The sequence below is a fragment of the Astyanax mexicanus genome, chromosome 4, assembly GCF_023375975.1.
Source record: "Astyanax mexicanus isolate ESR-SI-001 chromosome 4, AstMex3_surface, whole genome shotgun sequence".
Classification (NCBI taxonomy): Eukaryota; Metazoa; Chordata; class Actinopteri; order Characiformes; family Acestrorhamphidae; genus Astyanax; species Astyanax mexicanus.
This window is the reverse complement of record NC_064411.1, coordinates 24,883,197-24,903,527: the sequence shown is the minus strand read 5'-3', so window position 1 is coordinate 24,903,527 and position 20,331 is coordinate 24,883,197.

The window sequence follows — 20,331 nt, the reverse complement described above, 5'->3', positions numbered from 1 at the left end:
CATACATGTATACAGAAATATAAAAAAGAAGAATACTCCTCCCCAACGTAGAGGGAATGATGAAACTTCTCCCAGGCTTGTTATCACAGATCCCAAGTTCAGAGTCTTTCGCATTATGTCCCAGTACTGTCCATGTTGAACAACAAAGTCCCAGAATAGCCACACATCCAAACTGTGGCCTTTTTCAACATCCGTCTGGAAAGAAAGAAAGAAAACACCAACCAGTATCGTGTACAATGGAAGAGACACAAAGTAAACAGTTACAATAACAAACAACAATAGTTTCAATTCACTCCTATATAAGAGGATATGAGTAAAATATTTGTGTGAATATTAAACTTAAGTATCAAGAGTATACAATGGTTAAATAATTAAAATGGATATTTTTCCACCATGTCACCGTCCACTACACTTTCTACCTGTGAGTCATCGTCATCGTCTGAGTCAGTCCTATTTAATAATGGCATCTGGACCCGATCTCCTGGCATTACAACTCCTATCCACCTCAATATCATAGCCTTAGCACAAATCAATAACAGAGTACAAAAGCAAAACATAACACACACAGATAACAAAGCTGCTCCCAATAATTGCACTAACAATGCTCCCATTGGACCAAATTTCTCAAGCAACCATGCATTAACAGACCAACCAGCACCTTGTGACGGACCAAAAGCATCCCTAATATTTTTTAATGCCTCTATAACATTAGTAACATTGTCAGTACTATCAGGAATCAATGTGTAACAGGCATCCCCTGTCAAATTTAAAGCTGCACATAATCCACCTTGTTTAGCCAAAATATAATCTAAAGCCATGTCATGCTTCAGCAATGTTAATCTATGACTTTTTTGTGTGTTGGACAAAAACTCAAAACCTTTAATCGTTTCATTAGCAAAGCCTTGCAAAGTGTATGTAATGTTATCTATATGATCTGCTAAAAAAGTCAACCCATACCAGGGAAATAATCCTATCCCCCATTTTTCTCCTATACTAATCCTCCAATGATAAGCATCCAAATTGTGAAACTGTGCCATCTCCCTTTTTCGTCTCTTTGATTGGACAACATTAGACGGCTCACCCTTCTGAAGCGTATAAACCTCATACGGAAGCTTCAACGTTGCCATATAACAGCAACCTATCCCCCATTTTTCTCCTATACTAATCCTCCAATGATAAGCATCCAAATTGTGAAACTGTGCCATCTCCCTTTTTCGTCTCTTTGATTGGACAACATTAGATGGCTCACCCTTCTGAAGCGTATAAACCTCATACGGAAGCTTCAACGTTGCCATATAACAGCAACCTATCCAGCCATAAGGCAGAAATATATATGCCTTGTCTCCACAGACCCACCAAATATCTTTAAAATGACCAATAGTTAAATTTCCTGGCAATGGTTCATGCTCTGCCATCACAGTTCTACTCTGCTTAAGGTGTGGCACCTGGAAAGTCACTTCAAACAAACCATCCCTCATTTTATGTTTACTTAAATCTAATTGTATCACATAATTGTTGCATTCTGATAACCCCATAAACATTCCTGAACCCCCATGTGTATTATTTGAACAAATGCATTCGTCTGCCTTAACAGCAGTTACTTTCATTGCATCCGGCATTGCTGACTGCACATCTTCTTGCTGATCTAATATGTTTACATATCGTATATCCTTCATCCAAGTTCAATTACCTCCAGATTGAAACAAAAACCTAGATATAGCCATCTGTGCTTCAATAGTAGTCTGCTGCTTATATAATAGCCAAGATAATGCATAAAACTGACATTCTGAAAGCAATGGTTCTGGAATTGCTTCTAAGATTGAAGACCAAGTTCCCGGTGCTGGGACTTTCACTACACACGGACCCTTTCTATGGTAACCCACCCTTACGGAATGAGTTATCTTCTGAAACCATAAATTCCTATTTATCCATGGATCTGCTGTTTGTAATACCTGAGAATCAAAGCCATATGCCTTCCACTTAGTATCTCTCTTCCGAACTGCACGGTAATGGTCAGTCATGTCAGTCAGTGTCCTGTCAAAATCTTCCTGCTGATCAGTTAAATTTGTCATATTAATAGATGATCCCCAGTCATTTTCTGCCCTCAATTTATAACTAAGTTCAAAAATCTCATTACTTCTATTCATGCTCGATTCTAGTTGTATTATGGGCTTTTGAGTTATATTCACTGCCTGTTCCACTACTTTAGAAGTTATGTTAGCAGGTGACAGTGTTGTCCCTGTAGTATTAGCCAAATTACCCTTTATTCCATCCCTCCTTGTACTATTTCCAAAAATGGCTGACTTGTACGTTGTCACCTGTGCTGTAGTAACATTAATTCCCTTCTCTGTTGTAACTACAATCGTAGGCTGAACTGTTGTAGTAATGTTCTTAAATATGTCCAAAGCTACAATATGCTGCTTTATTTGTGAACCATTTTGCCTTGGAGTGATTAGTGTAAGAAATTTATTCTGAGGTTTTGCAGTAATAGTTGGACTTAAATCTTTTATCACAACTAACACTCTACGAGTTATATACCCAGCTTGCCACACATTCAGAAACGGCATAAATCTAAAATTAGGCTCCAAATACGTACATATGTATTCTCCTTGGTCTTCTTGGGTTACATTACGCATTAGAATTGAACAATCACTCCATACTTTAAACCATCTCTTGTCATTATACAAAACATACTTCCTTTGATCATGAGGTACACTATTCACCTGCTAACACCAGTTCCTTACGACTACTATGTTGCCACCTCGGTGGATTATTACCTGCAGTATTAAACCTCCCACAGCTACAAGGCAGATAAACTGTCCTATCCAACTTAACTTTAATAACAGTTATTTCAGGTGCTATTGTTGTTAACATACTCTGAGGTGTCATAGTAGTTATGTGAGTTACATTTATACCCTTAATAGCAGTCAATACTGTCATAGTAGAGTTCCCTAAAGTCACGTCCGTCCTAAGTCTCGTAGTGTTTTGGTCTGACTCTTTTTCGAACTGGTCGTAGGCTCCTATCTGAGTCTTTAGCTTCTCTTACAATGGGATCAGAGTTCTCTGTGTCGTTTGCTGCTCTGCTTTCAACTGGAAGTGGTTCTGCTTGTTCTGGGACATATTGAAAGTTGATGTCTTCAAATCTTCTTTCGTGATCATTGTCCGCTGAGTTATTCCTGACAACATCAGCAATATGCACAGAGTCATCCCTCCCCTCCATAACTCGGACACTCTCTTCTTCTGGAACTTGACTTTGTGACTCCTGCTGTATCTCTGCCTCTGCATGGTCTGCCACATCTGCTTCCTGTGGGTGTGGTGCCTCATCTTTTGGAGCTTTAACACAATGTGACAAGGTTGGAGACCCTTTAACCTGAACTGCAGTTCCTGTACAACGAACTACTTCAAAAGGACCTTCACGGCGTTCATTATACCACTTTCTTCGAAACACCTTCACAAACACCTTGTCTCCTGGTTGCACTGTGCTCTTCTTTTCCTCCTCGCTTGCCTTCTGCTAACAAACATGCTTCTGTTAGCCCCACAAGTTCTGCTAATTGAGCAGATGCAGGCTGCGGTACTATTTCAGCCTTTTCAACAACAAAATCAGAGCCCTGGGCTCTCACTACTGCATAACCAGCACTTAATGTGTCACCTACACGATAGCAGGATCCATCAGTCCAATATTCTACATCTGCATTATGTAATGGGATGGCTTGCAAATCAGATCTAAGCTTTGAGTATCGTTCTGCTTCTTGCACACAATCATGTGGCTCACCATCCTCTGGAGTCGGCAAAGTTTCAGCTGGAACACATCTAACTAACGTGACATCCTCTTGTTCAAGGAGCCTATGATAATCTCTAAGCCTTGGCACTGTCAATGTATATTTTCCATGGTTCAAAAGATTCCTAACACTGTGATGGGTAAGAATTGTCACTGGATAACCCATCGTGACAGCAGATGCCTTTTCATACATCAAATAAACACCCACTAGTGCTCTGTAGCACAATGGTAGCCCCAATTCTACTTCTGAAAATGCAGTAGAGTAGTATGAAATAGGTTGAGGACTAGTTCCCGTCCCTGTTGGCTGACAAAGAACTGCACATGCATATTTACCTCCTACGGACGTGGAGACATACAACAGAAAATTCTTAGAATAATCTGGAAGCGCTAGTGCAGGTGCTTCTTGTAGCCTCTTTTTAATTGTCTCAAACGACAATATGCCCTCTTGTGTCCAGGAAAGTTGACAATGGAGTTTGGCGGATAGGAGCGCGGCTCTATCTGGGAAGATCCGCGGTGGAGGCGTGTGTGTTTACATCAACACGGAATGGTGTAACAACGCTGTGACTGTCGCCAAACACTGCTCTCCGCTGGTGGAGTTCCTGATAGTCAAGTGCAGACCTTTTTATTTAGTACGGGAGTTCTCCGCCGTGCTAATAGCTGCTGTCTACATCCCACCCAGCGCTAGCATTGGTGCTAATGCTAAAGAGGCTCTGTGTGAACTCTATCGGTCTATCAGCGATCTGCAGAACAAACACCCAGACGGACTGTTTATTATCGCCGGAGATTTCAACCACGCAAATCTCAAGTCACTGCTCCCTAAATTCCATCAACATGTGGACTTTGCAACGAGAGGAGTGAGCGCGCTGGATCTTGTTTACACAAACATCCCCAGCGCGTACCGGGAGGAGCCCGGCCCCCACCTCGCTTTCTCGGACCACATGTGTGTTTGGCTGACTCCAACATACACACCACTCATCAGACGCTCCAGACCAGTTCAGAAGCAGGTGAAAACCTGGCCGGCAGGCTCCATCTCTGCCCTTCAGGACTGTTTTGAGTGCACTGCATGGGACATGTTTAGGGAGGCTGCTACTGAAGGCGATTCTGTTGATTTGGAGGAGTATGCAGCATCAGTCACTGGCTACATCAGCAAGTGTATTGATGATGTCACTGTCTCCAAGACCATCACTACACGCCCAAACCAGAAGCCTTAGATGACTGCTTGGATGACGTGCGCTGCTGAGGACCCGCGACTCCGCCTTCAGAGTGGGTGACAAGGTGGCCCTGAGGAAAGCGAGATCCGACCTGTCAAGAGCCATCAGAGAGGCAAAGCGCGCACACGCCCAGAGAATCCACAGCCACTTCAAGGACACGGGTGACGCGCGGCGTATGTGGCAGGTCATCCAGGCAATCACCAACTACAGGACAATTCCACCGTCCTGTGAACGGGATGCCTCCCTCCCTGATGCCCTGAACAACTTTTATGCACGGTTTGAGGCACAAAACAACACGATGGCGAGAAAGACCATGCCCAAGCCGGACGAGCAGGTGTTGTGCCTGACTGCAGTGGATGTGAGGAACACTCTGCGCAGAGTCAACCCACGAAAAGCTGCAGGACCAGACAACATTCCCGGCAGAGTGCTCAGGGAGTGCGCAGACCAGCTGACAGATGTTCTCACGGACATCTTCAACATCTCCCTGTGCAGCGCCACTGTCCCAACGTGCCTCAAGTCCACCACCATCGTTCCCATGCCGAAGAAGTCCACAGTGTCCTGCCTCAATGACTACCGTCCCGTTGCACTTACACCCATCATCATGAAGTGCTTCGAGAGGCTAGTCATGAGGAACATCAAGACACGACTGCCCTCTTCACTGGACCCCCTGCAGTTTGCGTATCGTCCCAATCGCTCCACGGACGATGCCATCACCACCACCCTTCATCTCTCCCTCACCCACCTGGAGAAGAAGGACACTTACGTCAGAATGCTGTTTATAGACTTCATTTCAGCATTCAACACCATCATCCCACAGAACCTCATCAGGAAGCTAAGCTCGCTCGGCCTCAACACCCCCCTCTGCAACTGGATCCTGGACTTTCTGACGGGGAGACCCCAGTCAGTCCGGTTCGGGGGCAGCACCTCCAGCACCATCACACTGAACACTGGGGCCCCCCAGGGCAGTGTCCTGAGTCCTCTGCTGTTCACCCTGCTGACTCATGACTGTGCTGCAAAACACAGTTCTAACAGCTTTATCAAGTTCGCCAATGATACAACCGTGCTGGGTCTCATCACCAAAGGCGACGAGTCAGCATACAGGAGGTGCAGCGGCTGACAGACTGGTGTACAGTCAACAACCTTCACCTGAATGTGGACAAGACAAAGGAAATGGTTGTTGACTTCAGGAGCCCACAACACACCCACTCTCCACTCAACATCGACGGGTCCTCTGTGGAGATTGTTAAGAGCACCAAGTTCCTTGGTGTCCACTTAGCAGATAACCTCACCTGGACCCTGAACACCAGCTCTACAGCCAAGATAGCCCAGCAGCGTCTCTACTTCCTCCGGAAGCTGAGAAAGGCCCGTCTCCCTCCACCCATCCTCACACTCTTCTATAGAGGGACCATTGAGAGCATCTTGAGCAGCTGCATCACTGCCTGGTTTGGGACCTGCACCGTCTCTGACCGCAAGACCCTCCAGCGTATTGTGAGGACAGCTGAGAGGATCATCGGCATCTCTCTCCCCTCCATCACGGACATTTACACCACCCGCAGCATCCGCAAAGCAACCAGCATTGTGAATGACCCCACCCATCCCTCACACAAACTGTTCTCCCTCCTGCCTTCGGGAAGACGGTACCGCAGCATCCGGTCCAGCACGACCAGATTCTGCAACAGCTTCTACCCCCAAGCCATCAGACTCCTCAACTGCAGAGACTGAACTGATGGTTTTTCTGTACATGCACACACACTCTTACCCCACTTACCCCAGAAAATGGAAAGCACTAAAAACCCTACTACCTCACTGGACTCTATTGCACACTGTGTAATAGAGGTAATTACTACCTCACTGGTCTTTTTTGCACACTTTTTGCACACTGCATAATTTGCACACTGTCTTGTTATTTATTATTCTTTGTCTGTATTGTGTTGTATTGTCTGTCTGCACTTTTGTACTGTTGCACTATTGTTCTGTCTACACTGTGTTTATGTGCACCATGGTCCCTGGAGGAACGTTGTTTCGTTTCACTGTGTACTCTGTATATAGCTGAAATGACAATAAAAACCACTTTGACTTTGACTTTGACTTTGGCATTCCCTGTGTCTTTAATCATAGCCCTCAACGGCGCCATTATCCTAGCATAATCCTCTATCCATGCTGAGGAATACCCAGTAATACCCAAAAATGTCATCATTTCCCTGACTGTCCTGGGCTTTGGAACCTTACGAATTGCTTCTAGCTGTTGTCGCGGTTATTTCACGACTCTTCTAGGCCTCCCAGAAAGGGAAGCCTGGGCTAGCTAAAATGAGCTCTAGAACTTATCTAGTCATGCATCACTACAAAAGCTTTAAGTTCAAAAGAAATAAGGTAAAAACAGACGAGTGCCTCAAGTTTAAAGAAAGGAGAAGACGAGTCTTTCCGAAGTTCTAAGTTGATCTTTTACTGTTCTTGAAGTCAGGAAGCTTCAGTCTTCTGATAATACAGAGGAATACACACACTTTTATACAGTATTTGGGTGAGAAAGGTGGGGCTCTAAGCTCCACCTTTCCTTCACTTGGGCACTCTTCTCGTGAGAGAAAGCTGATCTTGCGCAACGTCTGGGCTTTTTCAGCCGAAGTCAGACAAAGCCCAAGGTCGCCTCGACCAGCACCTCACGCCTTGGTACAGACTGTACAGGCCTCAGAGAAAGGGTCAGACACCTGTTTTAACAGAACTTAGTGAACTCTAGACTTTTTATACAAATATATTATTATAAAGGTAATATAGCATATATTGATTACCAATTTAGGGCCCACACTGTTTGTCAGAAATACTTCTATGTCCATGTGATATTGTCTGACCCAAATAAGTTACCTTCTCCTGACAATATTGCAACTTTTTCTGAGAGACTTTGTGACCTTTTTCTTCTAGCATTTTTAACAACTTAACCGAGTCTTCATGACAAATTTCTTTTGATGAACTGCAAATAGCAATATCATCTACATAATAAATCACTTTACTTTGTATTGACAACTCTAATCCTGCCAAATCATCCTTCAAAACTTTATTGAAAATGTGAGGACTGTTTAAATCCCTGTGGTAACCTTTTATACTCATATAACTGTCCATTGTATGTAAATCCAAACAACCCTTGGCTTTCTACACTAAGTGGAACACTAAAATATGCCCCACATAAATCTAACACTGTAAAATGTGTTGCGTCTGAAGGAATCTGATCTAATAAAGTATGTGGATCTGGCACTTCAGCTGGAAAATCAGCCACTACGTCATTCACTGCTCTCAGATCATGTACTAAGCGATAAGAACCATCTGGTTTCTTCACAGGTAACAAAGGAGTGTTACTCTGAGGAGTCTGTGTTATCTTTAGAACATCAGCTTTCAGAAGACCTTCAATTTGTGGTCCAATCCCCTGAACAGCTTCTTCTGGCAATGGGTATTGGTTCTTCCATGGAGGTTTGACTCCAGGTCGAAGTTCAACTTTCACCGGTTGAGCTGATTTCACAAGTCCGATATCAGTACTATGTTGAGACCAGAGAGATTGTGGTACTTGTCATAACATTTCCATCTTCAGAGAATCAGCTTCCACTTCAGCACTACATATTGATTCATGTGTCATCCGCACAGTTTGTGGTTGTCCTTTTCCTTGTGCAGCAATTATGATTTTCAAAAATCGCTGATCTTCACTCCTGCATATAGTCGGATTCTCTTGTGGAGGCTTGAACAGAGCCTTCTCCGCTTCTGACATCATTTCTCCAAGATGTTTCTGCTCATAATCCTCAGAGACCAACAATGTCACATGTGGGACACTGTGTTTAATGTCAAATTCTTCCTTTAAATAGTCATTTTCGTCTATCTTCATAGCGGCATCTTGTAGTCCCAAAATGATACAACTTGACTGAAGTTGAACTTCCTTAGGTTGATGACTCAGCCAGTCTTCCGCATTTGATTTTGCAGCATCTTTGAAATATTTGAGAGTACAGTGAAATGGATACTCTGGAAGCTTTGCATCAGGTAGGTTTGCTGTCAAGAACTTCTCCCACACTCTGGCTGGCTCCAAAAGTTCAGCACTTAAATTTCCAATCCAAAACACTGCAGACTCTCCTACTTCTTCTGTCATCATTAATTGATGGACAACATCATGTGGTACTTCCACCAGACAGCCTGGCATCTCGTCCTAGGAGTGCAATGGGTGTATGTTCTGATACCAAAATTGGTATTTTAGTCTTTTGATGTTTATAGCAGAGCTCAATTGGTTCTGTGAGAGGAATCAGCTGTTTTACTCCCTCAAACCCGATCGTCCAAATCCATTGTCCAGACATGGGGAGGTGTATAGCATCTTCAGACCGAATACAGGTGAAAGCAGCTCCACCATCTGCTAAAACTTCCAATGGTCGATCATTAACTTTCACCTCTATTGTTGGATCACTCTCCGATCCTATTGCTACCAGCTGACACCCCCCTTTCGAGTCTTCTGGGCACCCCTAGAATCCTGGTTCCGGGCCCCTCATCGGGTTCACCGGTCCTCTTGATATTCTTGCTTGGCCTCTGAATCCTCCCCTTTGATTTCCTCTGAAATTTCCTCTGAAATTTCCTACTGGTCCGTTGCACTCACGAGCAAAGTGGCCTAACTGTCCACAATTGTAACACACTTCTGTAGATTGTTGAAAATACGGATCAAATCGTCCTCCTCGACCTCTATTCATGTTTCCTCTGCTCCTTCCTCTCCACGTCTGGCCTTGTCCATAAAATGGTTGTGTCCAAGAAGTGACTGGAATCTCCATTGATGGTTGAATTGGTGTCTGTGTTGATTGAGGTTGTAATACCTGCTGTGGTTGTGGAGCTTGCGTCTGTATCACCAAAGCTTGTTTTTTCTCTTTGGTTTTGGAATCCACCAATTGTATTTGGTTCAGCTTTCTTAGGATGTCTTGATCTTGTTCTTTTCGATCATGTTCTCTCTTTCGATACAATTCCACTTGATGCGAAATATGATCCGTGTAGATGCCTTTTGCCATACTTCCAAGACCAACCACCTCTGCCAGTTTAGTTCTCACTGGTTGGAAACATATTTCTCAATGTTCTCCACATTTGGCCTCTAACTTATAGCCCTTCGTCTACTTTCATAGGGAAAATCTTTACTTCCTGAATCTTCATCACTGTCACCGTGCTCACTTTCAGTAGAACTTTCAACTTCTGTGGAGTATTCCTTCTTTCTTGTCTTATCTCATCTTCTTTCTGCAGTAGCCAGTATTCGTCTGATTACTGAAATGTATCCACCCCTTTTCTCTCCCACATCACTTTGTTCCTCTTCTTCTTCATCTCTTGTCCTTCTGATCCTTAGTCCACCTGTTGTTGTCAGATGTGTGGTTTTCTTCTTGGACTTTGGATACATCTTGATGGTTGTTTCTGCACGTCCTGCTTCTATCACTTGATCATCTTCATTTTTGATGTGGTAATCACCCTGTTGACTAATCACTGGGAGTTGAGGATAGATCTCCTCAAAGTTCACTTGCTTCTCATAAGGTGGGAGTTTCTTCACCAGATCCACATGTGAAAAAGGTACATTGATTTCTGTCATCTGTTTTTCTATTACTTTAGCACGTTGTCCTATTTCTTCTACACCTTTCTCTCTCTTCTCCTTAGCTGCTTTAATCATTTTCTGTCCCTCAGCGTCAAACAATTGAAGAATGCCAAGCTCCATTTTCCTCTTTTCCTTGCGCCTTTCACCTTTCTTCCTTGTCTTTTGCCCCGCTTTATATGTAGAGACCAGTACTCGTATCACACTAATTACATCTGGATTAAGAGTCCCTTCCTGAGGCCACGGCTGATCAATTGAAGGCCATCTTTGATTCCACTTTTTGGACACTTTTGCAATGCCTTTAATTAATGGATTATTCTTTTTAACCACATCAATCGGAGTAATCTGTTTCGCAGCATTTGTTTCCATGTTTGACATTCCTATGGTTCTTTTTGTTTTAATTGTCTACAATACAGTAACATAAAATGCTTAAGATAATTAATTAATTGACCTTTTTTTTTAATTATACATGTTTTAATTATACAACATGTATTGAATTTTCCCTAATAAACAAAAATCTAAATAAATTTATCAAAATCTGAAAGTTAGAATATATACTAGTGTCACACTTCTATCCCACAGTAAGTCCCCTTACCAATGATAAGCATAGCAAAAACAAGAAACTATCCACCACTTATGAAATCTAAACATCAAATGTGTGTAACTATTATAATTACTCACAATGCTTAAATATTATGATCCTAATTAAAATTCTTCTTAACAAACTCCTGTAAGATCACTTGTTCACTAAAAATATTGATTACTCAATCAGTTGCAAAGTTTCTGAGAGATTACCCTTAATTATTTGTAGGCCAATCGTGAAAACTAAACCCAATGCATATGTACTAGTCCACAAATTAAATAAATGATTGCATTAACCATGAGTACTATTCACAAATTTATGTGTCTATAAAATCTAATGCAGGTGTGAATCTTTTATAGAGTTTGTGAATTAGGAAACAGTACCCTGAGTTGTTTTTGAAGCTTCCTCAGGCTTTTCTGTTCGTCGGCTCAGGTCTGCTGCAGCCCCTGTGGACGGCCCCCCAAACTCCCTCTCGGTTCTCTCACATCCCCAATTAGACATGGATAAAAGAAACACAAGACAGTGATTACTTTCCAAGTTCAAAACCCATAAACCATCTGGTATGAGCTCATGTTATGTTTTCCTAAGGGATGTTCTAATAGCTATACCAGTTTGCCTAATGACCTGTCACCCCAGTTTGATGTACAGCATACATAAGCTGACAGACTCAAGCAATCAACCAAACTTCACATAGATCTCATTACATCCTGTTTAAACCAGCAGCACTTTACTCTCCAGTCCATCACCAGGCTACAAAAACATTCCAGACCAAAATCCCGCAGCACCTTCACTTGTTTTTCTCTCGTGACCATATGTTCTTTGACATAGTAATTTACATTAGTTCAAGTTGAAAGCTTTAAACCTCATCTACCAAACATCTCTAGAGACACATACATTACCCATGAAACCCAAACCATGAAGCACAACCATTTCTACAAAGCCATATCACAAAGTAAAACAGCCTAAGACAAAAAAACACCACCAGTGTGACCCCAAATGCATTAATCAATGTCAACCAAACTCAGAAGGTCCAAACACTCTGTATACAGCTCAAAGTACACACAGACATACCCTCATTTTAAGCACACACAAGCCTGCACATACGTTCAGCCAGCTGTACCCAATTATAATAATACAACTATTTCTTCTACTCAAGCACAAAAAAATATATACACCCATATTTCATATTTATCTCATAATCAACCCATTTCAACATATCATTAAACTCTCCAGTGGTGTGTTTATGATGGGAAAGCACTAAAAATACCACTTTATACGTCCAAATTTAATTATTTATTTAATATCTATTTATCATGACAAGATACAGAGCTCATTCCAATATTCAAGTATTGGTTACTGTGTCTCTGACCTCATCCACATTTATACAAAAAAATAAGTCGGCTCATCTTTCAGTGGTTTATAAATATTACCTCATGATTCCTATATAAAATACACACACACCAGAGAATTTATAAACCCTTATTCACTCACTTATAGTCTATACCTCAATATAGCATTAACACTACTTTTACTCTTTATTATACCTATGCAGTAATATATATATATATTATCGGCCGTTTTAAAACTAACTAAACACATAACATATACCATTCATTCTCTAACTTTCAGGCACTATATTCAGTATATACAGTATTCAGGCACTATATATTATAATTTTGTCTTCAAAGCTGTTTAATGTTTAATCAAAATAAGGTGACTTTTATCAGTACTTCACAAAAATCCATTGTTCCATTTGCCTCTCCCTAGGCCAAGATCAAAGACAAGGCATGTAATCTCAAAGCCTGACTGAGACAATTGGTAACCTGGCTCTGTGAAATTTTTTTCTCCCAATAAAAGTCATCACAATGGAGATTTGCAATTGCTCTCCTCTAAATTAATACAATTCAACCCCTAAATTCCGACGATTAGCCTGATCTGCCATATTAAGTATAGTAATCAACAGTGATGTCAGTACTTATTTAGAAACGCTACTCTAATCTGACCCTTTTTTTCAGCAACGAGTAATCTAACGCGTTACTATTTCCGATCCAGTAATCAGATTAAAGTTACTTATTTACAGTGTTGGGCATGTTACTTTGAAAAAGTAATTATAGTTACTCCTTACTTCTCCAAAAAAGTAACTGAGTTACTAACGGAGTTACTCCACTATAAAAGTAATTAGTTACCAGTAAAAGTAACTATCACGTTACTTTTTATTATTCGCCCGTCAAAAAAAGAAAATCAATTATGCATTTACAATTATTATTAGAAAAATAACAAACGAAAATAAACCCAAAATGTTGACAAAAATATAGTCTAACGAATTTCAAAAAAACAAAACGAAATTCTCCACAGAACCAAAGAAAATTACTAAAACTTGTAATACTGAAAAACATGAAAAACGCGTCTGGGGATGAAATTAAACAAACCAAGCCACACTCAAAGGAAATATGTATATATAAACAAAACAAAATAATGGACAAAAACAACAATTTAATGCCCGTTAAAATGGTATTAATATAACAGCTACACCAAAGGGGAATAGAGCTTAGATCCGGCTCAAAAAATCCGACCCGACCCAGCCGGAGCCCGTGCACGTTCTGCCCGAGCCTGAACCATGAACTGTCATTAAATGTTTTTTTAAGAACAGCTACACACAGTGCTGCAAGTCAAACGCGGAGGCGTTCACGTGCGCCCAGAGCTACGTGATTACATTTTTCATTATTATTATAGTTTAATTTTATTTTGTTTTTATTTTTTCTGTTCAGCAAGTTTTTTAGGGTGGGCTTGCTAGCGCGAGCGCTTTATACAAGAACTAAAGGACCACGAGGTGCCGCGCGCTCGGCACAACACCCCGCTGTACAACTCCGCTGTACAACAGCGCTTATAAATAAATTAAACACGAAAATGAGGGTATTCTATCTGTAATTTCAGTTCGTTTTAGTTAGTTTTATAAACACAAAATACAGTTCGAGTTATGTTTTTTCCTTTTAATTACCTTTTTTATTAGATTCAGTTAACACAAATGTTTTTTTTTCACTTTCAGTTTTCGCTATTTCGTTCGCTGTAGTGAACAATAATAATTGGTTACTTAGCAACATTGTGATTATCACATCAGAGCTTTATATAAAATAAAAAATAGGAGCTAATAGGAGCCTTCTCTAAAAGAGGAAGCAGCAGCACCACACAAAAACCGGAGCAGCTAAAAAGAGTTTAACGTCCTTAATTCGGAACTTGGGCTGTCCACGGCAATCACTGAATTAATTAGAGCACGCAAATCGTCACAATTGTGCCTCACTTCACCACGCCAAACCACCTAAACCTACAGGCACAGCGGCCAGAAGCTCAAGTTCACCGGACAGAGGATCGGTTAGGGCAAAGCGAAGTAAAAAAAAGTGCGGCCAAAGTAACGTGCAGTAACGGGGTGTCGGAAATGGTAACGGCGTTATAGTTACAGTCAGAGTAATTAGTTAGATTACTCGTTACTGAAAAAAAGTAATTGCGTTAGTAACGCCGTTAGTTTTAACGCCGTTACTCCCAACACTGCTTATTTAAGTCACTGTGCGTTACTCTCTCTCTCTCCACCTCATCTCCTCCACACACACACACACACACACCGCTCCCTTACCCATTCCCCCTCCGCTCTTCCCCAATCACACACGTCTCGCTTTCTCCCCTGTCTCTCTCTCTCGCGCTCGGCGTGTCTTTAGTTTCCGCCCGTTTTCGTTTTTCGCCAGTTCTCGGGCTCTTTATAAAGGCGTTTTTTTGCGGCCCCGTCCCAATTCACTAGCCAGGGCAGCGGTCTGCCACAAATTTGATTGGCAGAGGAGAGCATTTAAAGATTTTACACCACACGTGATTGGAAGTTCACTGTGGCGCAGAGCGCACATACCGTAAAGACAAGAAAAGTTCCGGTGCTTTAAATGAACACTGTCAGAATTAAATCCTTCTCAGTAGTTGGGTCCGGTATGGGTCCGTATTGGACAACGTCTGGGTCCGGACCCGGACCGCAGTCTGCAAATGTGTGATCCCTGGTCTAGACCGTATACACGGTTCTGTTTTATAAAACCACTCCTTGCTGCCCTGCAGAGAACAACAGGTTTAATGTTCAGTTTTACAGTGTTAAATATGTCAGGTCAAGAAAGACTTTCTTTATTTTATATATTTTTTATAAAAACAAGTATTTATGTTTAGTAAAATCAAGAAAGACCATATTTTATTTTATTTTTAAAAAATATGTTAAGTTAATTTTTTTATTTTTATATAAAAAGAAAATTAGGAAATAGTTCAACTTAATAGAGATACATTGTTGCTGTTAAAAATGCATTTTCCAATAAAGGGAGTATTGGCAAAACTGGTTATAATTTTTATGTTAAGGTGGCGGGAGGTGGTGTCTGCAGCTGCTGAAAGTAACTAATAAAGTAACTTGTAAAGTAACTTAGTTACTTTTAAAATCAAGTAATCCATAAAGTAACTAAGTTACTTTTTAAAGGAGTAATCAGTAATCAGTAATCGGATTACTTTTTTAAAGTAACTATACCATCACTGGTAATCAACACATAAACATAATACATATATTTGTTAATGAAACACATTTTACACTCTCTCACTGTATTCACCAAAAGAAAGAGATTCCACACACACACACACAGCCTTGCGCAGCCCCAAAACTCATCAATCACTCACACAAAAACTCTCCAGTCCAGCCACACACACACTTACACACACACAGACAGAGAGCCTCAGTGTCCAGCACTGTTTTTACACACACAAAGAAAGAAAGTCGACTACTTTTTTAATTTCTTGCAAGTTTCCTATCTCTTTTCTTAACATATTTTCTTGTGTCTTTGCTAGCTTCTTTTACTGCAGTATTCTTCTCTATTACTTTTTTACTCCTATTGTTTTCTTCCTCTATTCTCTTTTAAGGCCTTTTCACACTTTTTCCTCTTTTGCATGCTTTTTTAACCTCTTCTTCTTCTTCTTCTTCTTCTTCTTCATTAAAAACACATAAATACCTTTTTCAGTCAACTTTCACATAGATAATGCACGCTAAAGCCGGGTTTGTGGACACGTCTTATAGAAAGTCACGTATAGTCTTACGCCATCCTGAAGACTATATTTCGCGCATGCCGTACAATACTTGTTACTAGTTACTGTATTTTTTTTTTCCTTCTTCTTTTGACGTCATTCCTGTTTCTCTTTTTTTTACTCTTCTCTTTATTCTTCTCTTTATTCTTCAATTTTTACTTTAACTCTTTCTCTTTTACTTCTTTACTGCAGTTATACCCCTTCTAGTTAAAATACTTTTTTACCCCAATTTAGAACGGTGCATCCTCCCCACATCTCCACAGCAAAATCTGGCTTGAAAACTGGCCTGTTGCCAGCAAATCCGACTCTCCCAGTTCCTCTGCCCTTGCCCCTGCCTCAACCCCTTCCTCTGCCTCTCCCTCTTCCACCTCTGTGCAGTGTGTTGGTGGAGAGGTTTGCCACTTGCTCTACCATCATCAACATGGCTTAAACGTGGTGCCCGCTTTTTTCTCGTTTCCCAGTCCTTAAGTTCTCCAAACTTTCTTTATCCAATTTGTTGGGGGTCAGGTAGGCTAGAGGCTGCTGGGTGGCTGCGGTGGTGGCCGCTGCTGCTCCTTCCCCCTGGGCTCCGTCTTCTGGCTGTCTCCTTCTCGGTTGGGCAGCGCCAAGGTCAGAACTGACTGTGACTGAGACACTACATTAAAATGACCTATCATCTCGCCCCTTGTAGATTCCCTGATGGAAAACAACAGGAAGATTTAATCCATACATTACATTATTAGTCCCATAATCCCACTTATCTGGTTAAACAATGCTGCACTGTGCACCTTAGGGTTGTATAAAACTCTTTTTTTGCTAATTGATATCCCATTTTGGGTTCTCTCGTTTGGCCTTTGTCCTCAGAAATTTAGTCCCGAAACAAATACTCACCTCCCTCGTCCCTGTCACTATCAATATTCTTCTGAATGGATTGACACTCTTCCCCACATTCCGGTTCTATTCCTCTAAAAAAACGTCTTTTAATAGAGGCCTCACTATGACCAGGCTAGTCTTTTTTTATCACGCCGTCGGGCACCTAGCCTCGACTTACACGTAATCGTTACAGTGTCATGTAACTACAACTTGTCCCGGGTGGAGTGCCTAAGGGTAGATGGAGGGACTAAACAAACAAATATGACCAACAAATCAAAATCTGTCACTCACCACCTTGTTCACTGATGAAGTGTGGATTGCGAGCGGAGGGATGATAAGTCATGCCTCAACCCCGCGGTACTACCCACTACCCCTTATTCTGTGAGACTTCCTCGTCTAGAGTCCTCTCTGCCGGAGAGCGTCCTCGGTGTGCGTTCAGCTGTCCTCCCTGTGTTGTTTATGAACTCAGTCAATAAACATTGTAGAATCAACAAATGAGCTTGTGCTCTACTTTATTGAACATGAAACATCTTCCTACAGTTCCTACGTCCCTTGTTCTACTCCACTATCTCTGTAGTTGACCTTAATATAATTATTATCTCCTAGGTCCACCTAGTGGTCATATTTGGAACTGCTATTGAATGCATTCTGCATATCAACACACTCCCCCCTCGCACCTCCAATTCATTCTGTTCGTGAGGCCAGAAAAAAATTCATTCCAATCTGTATTTAGGCCTCATCATAGCACTGAGACAGCTTTGGTTAAAACAACAAACGATCTGCTTTTTGCCGCCGACCAAGGCTGTTTTTCTTTACTGGTACATCTTGATCTGAACGCAGCCAGATCGTACTATCTATTTAGAAAGATTAGAGAACATGATCTCTAATGAAGGATGTTGATTCAGCAATTACTTTTAGTGATTTTTTTTTTTCCACACACACAAAACTTTCTTTGGTTTTACTCTTTCTTGGGACATTTTTGTTAAATACTTCTTAGTAAGAGTACATTTTGATGTACTCTCAATCTGTTATGTCTTTTCAGTTTGATGTTACGATGTCTCAGCCTGCTAAACTTTGGATCATACTTCAAGAACATGACATTCGTAGACATTCTGGTATCCCTGGTACTGTGGACACACTTTATTCTCTTGTGCAACAGACATTTCAAATTGAGGGTAATTTCACTTTGCATTTTAAAGATGCTGATTTTAAAGAGTATTTTTCTCTGAATTTAGTAGGTGATGTCAAGGCCAAAGACACACTTAAGTTTTTTGAATCCCCTATGGTCACCTTGACCTTGACTAATCTGGACAGCTCCTGCCCAAAAAGAAAGTGCCATTTATCCTCAATGTGACAGTTGCTCATCTGGATCCCAAGATACTGTGATTCTTTCACCACCTGATTTACCAGGTGGTAGTATTGCAGATGTTTATTATTGTGCATCAGTTTGTTGTGCCCACGTTTCAAAGAAATGAAAAAAGATGATATATAAAAAAAACCCAATAAACTATTGAATTAGATGGGTTCAAATAAATAAAACTTAATTAGTTTTCAGTTCGAAACAACATTTAAAGCAGTTTGTTGCTTTAAGGAGTAAGAGAGAAGCTCAAACCTGGGTGCAAAACGCTTTTCTCAGCCTAAACCGGCGACAAAAGCCTTTACTGAATTAATAAAAAAGTGATGCTAGTGCAGTTTACACAGTTATAATACTTTTTAGATCTTAGAAACTCATTTCTGATCGCAAGAGAAGCTTTCAGTTCTAAACAACACTTAAAGCAGTTTATCGCTCTGAGGAGTGAGAGAGAAGCTCAAACCTGACTGCAAAAGACTTTTCTCAGCCTTAACCGGCGATAAACAGCCTTTACTACGTTCAAAGCACAAATTAACCCAAAAACGTAAGAAAAGATAAAAACGTTACGCTAGTGCATTTTTTACAGTTACAATACGTTTTAGATCTTAGAAACTCATTTCTGATCGAAAGAGAAGTTGTCCGTTTCGAAACAACACTTAAAGCAGTTTATCGCTCTGAGGAGTGAGAGAGAATTTTCTCAGCCTAAACCGGCGAAAAACGGCTTTTACTACGTTCAAAGCACAAATTAACCAAAAACGTAAGAAAAGGTTGAAAACCTGATGTTAGTGCATATTTTACAGTTACAATACGTTTTAGATCTTAGAAACTCATTTCTGATCGAAAGAGAAGTTTTTAGTTCGAAACAACACTTAAAGCAGTTTATCGCTCTGAGGAGTGAGAGGGAAGCTCAAACCTCACTGCAAAAGAATTTTCTCAGCCTAAACCGGCGAAAAACGGCTTTTACTACGTTCAAAGCACAAATTAACCAAAAACGTAAGAAAAGATGAAAACCTGATGTTAGTGCATATTTTACAGTTACAATACGTTTTAGATCTTAGAAACTCATTTCTGATCGAAAGAGAAGTTTTTAGTTCGAAACAACACTTAAAGCAGTTTTATCGCTCTGAGGAGTGAGAGAGAAGCTCAAAACTGTGTGCAAAACACATTTCTCAGCCTAATTCGGCGAAAAACTCATTTCTGATCGAAAGAGAAGTTTATCGCTCTGAGGAGTGAGAGGGAAGCTCAAACCTCACTGCAAAAGAATTTTCTCAGCCTAAACCGGCGAGAAACGGCTTTTACTACGTTCAAAGCACAAATTAACCAAAAACGTAAGAAAAGATGAAAACCTGATGTTAGTGCATATTTTACAGTTACAATACGTTTTAGATCTTAGAAACTCATTTCTGATCGAAAGAGAAGTTTTTAGTTCGAAACAACACTTAAAGCAGTTTATCGCTCTGAGGAGTGAGAGAGAAGCTCAAAACTGTGTGCAAAACACATTTCTCAGCCTAATTCGGCGAAAAACTCATTTCTGATCGAAAGAGAAGTTTATCGCTCTGAGGAGTGAGAGGGAAGCTCAAACCTCACTGCAAAAGAATTTTCTCAGCCTAAACCGGCGAAAAACGGCTTTTACTACGTTCAAAGCACAAATTAACCAAAAACGTAAGAAAAGATGAAAACCTGATGTTAGTGCATATTTTACAGTTACAATACGTTTTAGATCTTAGAAACTCATTTCTGATCGAAAGAGAAGTTTTTAGTTCGAAACAACACTTAAAGCAGTTTATCGCTCTGAGGAGTGAGAGAGAAGCTCAAAACTGTGTGCAAAACACATTTCTCAGCCTAATTCGGCGAAAAACTCATTTCTGATCGAAAGAGAAGTTTATCGCT